Below are 7693 nucleotides of genomic sequence, written 5' to 3'. Positions count from 1 at the left end.
AGGTTGGCTGCATTGCTCACCTTCACCCTCCCTCACCCCCTCACCCCCTCCTCACCCTCAAATTTTTTAGATCCACTTTGAGTAAGGCGGGCGTCTGCCTGAGTCACTTGAAGGACCCCTGTCAGGATCAAGGCCACATCTCTACCACTCATAGGAGAGAATTGATATCCTGTCAGGGCTGATCATAAGATATTAAGGAGGGGAGGGAGGGAGGAGAGAGGGGGGGAGGGAGAGAGAGGGGGAGGGAGAGGGAGAGGGGGGGAGATGTAATTGCTCTCTCTGTCGGTTAGAGTTAGTCCTTTATAGAGACTCTTATAGGCTGTAAACACACACACACACACACACACACACACACACACACACACACACACACACACACACACATTTCTCGCCATTCCATAAACGCGCAGGAGAGATACAGACAGACAGACAGACAGACACAGACAGATAGATCAGGACAGGTATATTTTTCCCACCTGAGAAATGTAATGACTGTGTTACCTGGCCAAACCTTCCTGTTGAACTGATTTCACAAACGAAAGAAATGAAATCAAAGGCCCTTTCTTCTTTTCTTTCTTTCTTTTCTTTTCTTTCTTTCTTTCTTTCTTTTCTTAATTAATCAGAAAGGGGAAAATTAGCTTTATTTGTTTGTTTCAGTACTGTACAAAGGGGTTAAATATCGTACTCAAAGGCTTATTATAGTTGCCTAACCACCAATTATGACCCTAGTTATTGCCTTCTTTGACCTTCACCTCCACACTTAGAGGTCACTCTGCTCCCCTCCCCCTGCCCCTGTCTACTAATTACAAAGGTGTTTTCAGGTACAAACGCTTAATGTTTGATTTTTTACCTGTGTTATTGATTGGGTATTGGTGACGGCAGACAGTGTAAAAGTTGGCAGTACTGTTGGCAGGTGTTGTGTTGGTGTAGTGGTTGGCAGGTAGTGTTGGCAGGTGTTGTGTTGGCAGGTGTAGGTTGGCAGTACTGTTGGCAGGTGTTGTGTTGGCAGGTGGTGTTGGCAGTACTGTTGGCAGGTGTTGTGTTGGCAGGTGTTGTGTTGGCAGGTGTTGTGTTGGCAGGTGTAGTGTTGGCAGTACTGTTGGCAGGTGTTGTGTTGGCAGGTGTAGTGTTGGCAGTACTGTTTGTGGCAGGTGTTGTGTTGGCAGGTGTTGTGTTGGCAGGTGTTGTGTTGAGGTGTTGTGTTACAGGTGTTGTATTAAGGTACTGTTGGCATAATATAATAATAATAATAATAGTAATGCTTATTGTGTGTGTGTGTGTGTGTGTGTGTGTGTGTGTGTTAATTGTAAATACCAATAAAATCTCCCTTTGTTGTCACACAGCAGACACACACACACACACACACACACCGTCAAACAGACAGACTTGAGAGGTAAGTAAGATTCCGTCTCTTAGCACAGACAGGCAGGATTCCTAATCTGGGAATGAGACGGGAATCTTCTCACCAATCAGGAATTTCTCTCTCACGTGATTATCGACCTTGTTAGAGGAAGAACGTCTCTCTCTCTTTCTCAATACAAATCGATGCTGATACGGACGCTGTCTGGCTCTAATACGGACATTAACGGACGCTGCCTATGTCAATACGGACATTAACGGACGCTGTCTGGCTCTAATACGACATTAACGACGCTGTCTGTCTCAATACGGACATTAACGGACGCTGTCTGGCTCTAATACGGACATTAACGGACGCTGCCTGGCTCTGATACGGACATTAACGGACGCGCCTGGCTCTGATACGGGCATTAACGGACGCTAACGGACGCTAAATGATTGATGGTGTGTAGTAATGCCTTGACGTTGCCTCACCTCGACTAGTGAGTGGTGCGGCATGTCACAATGGTGGGAGGAAGAGGAGGAAGAGAGGAGGAGGAGGAGGAGGAGGAGGAGGAAGAGGAGGAGGAGGTGGAGGAAGAGGAGGAATAGTGGAAAAGAATAGGTTAGGTGTGTGTGTGTGAGTGTGTGAGTGTATGTGTGTGTGTGAGTGTATGTGTGTGTGTGTGTGTGTGTGTGTGTGTGTGTGTGTGTGTGTGTGTGTGGTATTGACTAACCTATGTCTAGCCTTGACAATTGTGAAATATAGAAATATAGCTACAAACTGCTTTCACTCACACGCACACACACACACACACACACACACACACACACACACAGATCATAGCACCTTTGTGTCAACCTACCAGTGTGTATTTCCACTCTGTTTGTGCAACGTGACGTCATTCCCTCACTCAGCCAATCAGCGATAACGACAGCGCCGCCACACGTCCATGGGGAGAACTACGAACATAAACAAACATTCCCGCCTTAATTATCTCTGAGGTGACTTAATTAGAGGTGTGTATTTTGTATTAAAGGGTCACCTGAAGATTATCCACCCTAATCTAATTTGATTCTAACATAAACTTATCTAACGACACGACACGACACGACACGACACGACACGACACGCCACGCCACGACACGCCACGACACGACACGCCGCCACGCCACGACACGACACGACACGCCACGACACGACACGACACGACACGACATGCCACGACACGACACGCCACGACATAAACAAGGACACGACAAGACACGACACGACACGACACGACACGCCACGACACGACACGACACGACACGACACTCTAGTCATTTCTTCCTGTTTATAAAATTGGGTTAAGGTCGACACTCGTTGCTTTTTATTGCATGCATGTGTAATGTTGCAAGAGAGAGAGAGAGAGAGAGAGAGAGAGAGAGAGAGAGAGAGTCGTTGTTAGAAAATACTGGTGTGATCACATGTAGACGCCCTTGTGTGTGTGTGTGTGATGATAAATATTCAACCAACCCCCAATAGCTAGCTGTGGTCATTCTCTCGAGGATGACCTAATAACAACGGGAGGTCAAGAGGAGGTCACACACACTCTCTCTAAAACCTAGATTCATGTGGACTTGATTGTCGAGGATGTATTTAATTCAGCATATTGTGTTTCCTTCTGAGTCTAATTGTCCTTTCGTTCGCTCCCCGTCCGCCCCCCGTCCGTGCGTCCGTTTTCCGAGAATTGTCACGCGATAACTCGGATAAATATTCATGGATTTTAACCGGATTTGTGTGCGGATGCGTCACTACCAGATCTCAGACGTATTTAGTAATCAGGATTTTTGTCGTTTTATACAGAGTTTTTAGGTTTTTTGTTTTTGTGTTGTTGTATTGGTGAGGGGTGTGGGGTGGTGGGGGGGTGGGAGGAGGGGGAGGTGAGGGGGAGGTGGGGTGAAGGTGTGGGATGGTGGAGGGTGTGGGGTGGAGGGTGTGGGGGTGGGTGAGGGGTGTGGGGTGGGTGAGGGTGGGGAGGTGAGGGTGGGGTGAGGTGTGTGAGGTGTGGGGTGGGAGAGGGGTGGGTGGAGGGTGTGGGGTGTAGAATGGGAGGGAGGGGTTGGGGAGGTGGGGGTGGTGGGAGGGGTGTGGGGTGGGAGGGGGGTGGGTGAGGGGTGTGGGGAGGTGAGGGTGTGGGGTGGTGAGGGTGTGGGGTGGGTGAGGGTGTGGGAGGGGTGTGGGGTGGTGGGAGGGTGGGGGTGTGAGGGTGTGGGGTGGGTGAGGGGGGTGGGGAGGGGGAGGTGGGGAGGTGAGGGTGTGGGGTGGTGAGGGGTGGGGTGGTGAGGGTGGGGAGGTGGGGTGGTGAGGGTGTGGGTGGTGAGGTGGAGGTGTGGGGAGAGGAGGCTGTGTACCTTACCTGTCACAACCAGGGGGAATTTGCCTCACCTAGGAGCCCAGAGACACGGTGACAGGTAGAACGGGAGAGAGAGAGAGAGAGAGAGAGAGAGAGAGAGAGAGAGAATCGATTTGAAACGAACATTTTATTTCCTTGCGCCAAAAAATGGAGTCTAAAAACCTGGCGCCAAATCAGCTGGCGGCCAAACGACTGCGCCCAATCGTCCTATTCCGGAGATAATCACCGCTCACTTTAGCAACTCGATGTCACTTAAGCTACATTTAGCGGTCAAGAATCTTCATATAAACAAACAATACCTCATTAAATATCTCATAGTGAGCAATTAACAACATCTAGAGAAAGTAATTATGAGTTATTATGAGAGAGAAATGTTGAAATCGTAGGAATAATTTGTTTTTACTACCAATTACCTCAGAAATACGATTATTTTTTAAAACGCGAATTTTTTATTTTTTACCATAAAGGTGTTTTTCATACGTTCAGTCAACACATTCTCGCTCTTTTGTGACTTGGCTTGAGGGTGATTATCTTTTGTTCTATGTTGTTTTGTCGTCCTGGAGTGGGGGTGGGGGTGGGGGGTGGGTGGGGGTAGGGGTGGGTGGGGTGGGGGGGGCTTTTTTCCCAAGATGCGGATATCGTCACAAACAAGTCTTTAATTGTTATATTTATTTTTGTATTTTTTTGGCGAGATCAAATAACGACGCCATGATGGAAATTCTTTGATGCTGAATTTGTATTTTAAATTTAAGTAAGATTTATTTATTTATTTATTTCAGAAGTAAGGGGATTATTTAATTCTGTCAATCTTGAATGCTGTTTTGTTGACAAGTGAGGTCGGTTCGTGTTTGTTGACTAAAATTTTCGGGAAGTTTGTGGCTGAATGTTTGTTGCGGTGTTGTGATACTTTACGGGCTTATAACACTGTGGAGAGGATGTACTGTATGTGTGTTTGTGTGTGTGGGTGGGGAGGGAGGAGGAGAAAGTTTGAGGGAGGAGGCTGTATACCTCACTCGTTGCCAAGGTAACGAACCTTAAGGTCATGAGTATATACTAGAATTCTGTTCACTTTAGTGTTCATTGTTCACACATGTTCCTGTAAAAGAACATCCCCTCACCCCCTTCCCCTATCCCCTCACCCCCTCATTCTCCTCCCTTGTTCCTCATGTAGGTATTTTTACAACCTGTGAACTAGTGTAGGTACGTATCTCTAACCCTTAGTAGTGGACAGGTGAGGGAGACAGGTAGACCAGGTGAGGTAAACAGGTAGACCAGGTGAGGTAAACAGGTAGACCAGGTGAGGTAAACAGGTAGACCAGGTGAGGTAAACAGGTAGACCAGGAGGGTAAAACAGGTAGACCAGGTGAGGTGAACAGGTAGACCAGGTGAGGTAAACAGGTAGACCAGGTGAGGTAAACAGGTAGACCAGGTGAGGTAAACAGGTAGACCAGGTGAGGTAAACAGGTAGACCAGGTGAGGTGAAAGGTGACCAGGTGAGGTAAACAGGTAGACCAGGTGAGGGTAAACAGGTAGACCAGGTGAGGGAGAGACAGGTAGACCAGGTGAGGTAAACAGGTAGACCAGGTGAGGTAAACAGGTAGACCAGGTGAGGTAAACAGGTAGACCAGGTGAGGTAAACAGGTGAGACCAGGTGAGGTGAACAAGTAGACCAGGTGGAGGTGAACAGGTAGACCAGGTGAGGTACAGGTAGACCAGGAGGTGAACAGGTAGACCAGGTGAGGTAAACAGGTAGACCAGGTGGAGGTAAACAGGCAGACCAGGTGAGGTAAACAGGTAGACCAGGTGGAGGTAAACAGGCAGACCAGGTGGAGGTAAACAGAGACCAGGTGAGGTAAACATGTAGACCAGGTGAGGTAAACAGGTAGACCAGGTGAGGTGAACAGGTAGACCAGGTGAGTAAACAGGTAGACCAGGTGAGGTGAACAGGTAGACCAGGTGAGGTGAACAGGAGACCAGGTGAGGTAAAAGGTAGACCAGGTGGAGGTCAGGTAGACCAGGTGAGGTAAACAGGTAGACCAGGTGGAGGTAAACAGGTAGACCAGGTGAGGTAAACAGGTAGACCAGTGAGGTAAACATGTAGACCAGGTGAGATAAACATGTAGACCAGGTGAGGTAAACAGGTAGACCAGGTGAGGTAAACAGGTAGACCAGGTAAAAAGTGTTATGAAGTTTAACCTATGAACCTCGCTTCCTCTTGTGATGGTCGACTAGGAGTTACCCAGGTGCCTTACAGGTAAACAACAACCCCCCTCCCACCTCATGTGTTGTAAGGTGTTGTGGCTGTGGGTGTAGGTGTTAGTTTGGTCGTCTGTAGATACACCTTTGTACACAGAGGACACTTCAGGGAGATTATCTGTTTTAGCTATGTGTACTGATTCCTTGGTCTCCTCACCCTTCTCTCTCCCTTTCTTCCTTCTCCCCTTCTCTCCCTCCTTCCTTCACTTCCTTCCTCTCTCTTTCCTGATCTTTAGTTAATTGTTGACGATTTAACCTCAATTTCTGCGGTGACTAAACCTAATTATATGTTCTCTTCAACTATTTTGGATATAAGCCACTCCTCTCCTCCCTCCCTCCCTCCCTCTCCCCTCCCCCTTCCTCCTCCCTCCCTCCCTCCCTCCCTCCCTCCCTCCCTCCCTCCCCTCCCTCCTCTCCCCTCCCTCCCTCCCCCTCTCCCTCCTCCCCTCAACCTCTTGCTCCTCCCTCCCTCCCTCCCCCCTCCCTCTCCCCCTCCCCTCACCCCTCTCTCCCCTCCTCCCTCTCCCCCTAACCTACCTTCGCTCACTAATCAAACACACATCATGACCTCCCTACTGAAAAAAATAAATGCTCTTATTTTACCCTCTACCTGTGCTGTATCTCATTAAGCCAGGTAACAGGACTAGGTTAGGTTAGGTTAGGTCTGTCGTCTCTTGTTGTAATATTCCTACAGACCAAATATCTTTACAGACGCTATATGTATCCAAAATGTCTACTGTAGTTCCGTTTTAAGGAGTTTTAATTATTTTTTTATTTATTTTTTTGTTTCTGTGTTATTAGTATTTTTGTTGTTGTGCTGTTTTGTTTGTTGTTTGTTTTTGTTCGTTTATGGGGTTAGTTGCTGGGTCTCGTTCGCTTTCTGTTGTATTACTGAGATTATATGGGTTTTTCGCTTTCTCTGTTTGCTTACTGTTATTCACTCACTCACCGTCACTCACTCACTCACCCACCGTCACTCTCCCATATAAACTGAGTTACCTAAAATATCCCAGACATATTCGGAACAAAATTACTAAATATTTTCTGGTTTTATATCATCAGACAATCTATTTATCTAATGAACCTTGAAGACGCCATTCTCAGGACTTAAATTGATATGTTATACAAGAAATGTTTATCGAGAATGTAGGTGCAGGTTAAGTGGTCGCTGGAGTGAGGTGGTCGCTGGAGTGAGGTGGTCGCTGGAGTGAGGTCGACACATAATAATAATAATAATAATAATAATAATAATAATAATAATAATAATAATAATAATAATATGAGGAAGATCAATAATAACAACATCAACAGCAACAATACTATTACTACTACTAATAATAATAATATTTTTACGTTCTCACACACACATAAAAAACAATATTGAGGTCAGTGACAATTATCAGTACATCATATCACTGTTTTCATACTCGGAGTGCTTGGCGGGATTAACCTTTGACGTAAACAAACCAGCATTCACAAACGGACGAAAATAACATTCACAGTTGAATTAATTAATGCATGTATTATTATTCTAGAGTGATTTTATTGTGTTCTTTTTTTATTAGAAGTTTAAATTAATTTATTATAATTAAATTTCGGGTATTTTGATTTTATTGAATGTAATCTGTTGTAATTGAAAGTAACTTAAGTGTGGTTTAACCTAACTATGGCTAAACTGCCCCTTGCCTAACATAACTTGG

General features: G+C 46.2%; 1 protein-coding gene across 4 annotated transcripts in view; it reads left to right on the top strand.

The window, feature by feature from the left end:
- Positions 1-7693, top strand: part of LOC121868549 (synaptotagmin-15-like) — a 46407-nt gene that overhangs the window by 29783 nt on the left and 8931 nt on the right. The gene's annotated exons all lie outside the window — the stretch shown is intronic.

This window comes from Homarus americanus, unplaced genomic scaffold (genome assembly GCF_018991925.1).
Source record: "Homarus americanus isolate GMGI-L3 unplaced genomic scaffold, GMGI_Hamer_2.0 scaffold59495, whole genome shotgun sequence".
NCBI classification, from domain to species: domain Eukaryota; kingdom Metazoa; phylum Arthropoda; class Malacostraca; order Decapoda; family Nephropidae; genus Homarus; species Homarus americanus.
This window is presented reverse-complemented; position numbering and strand designations above follow the sequence as displayed.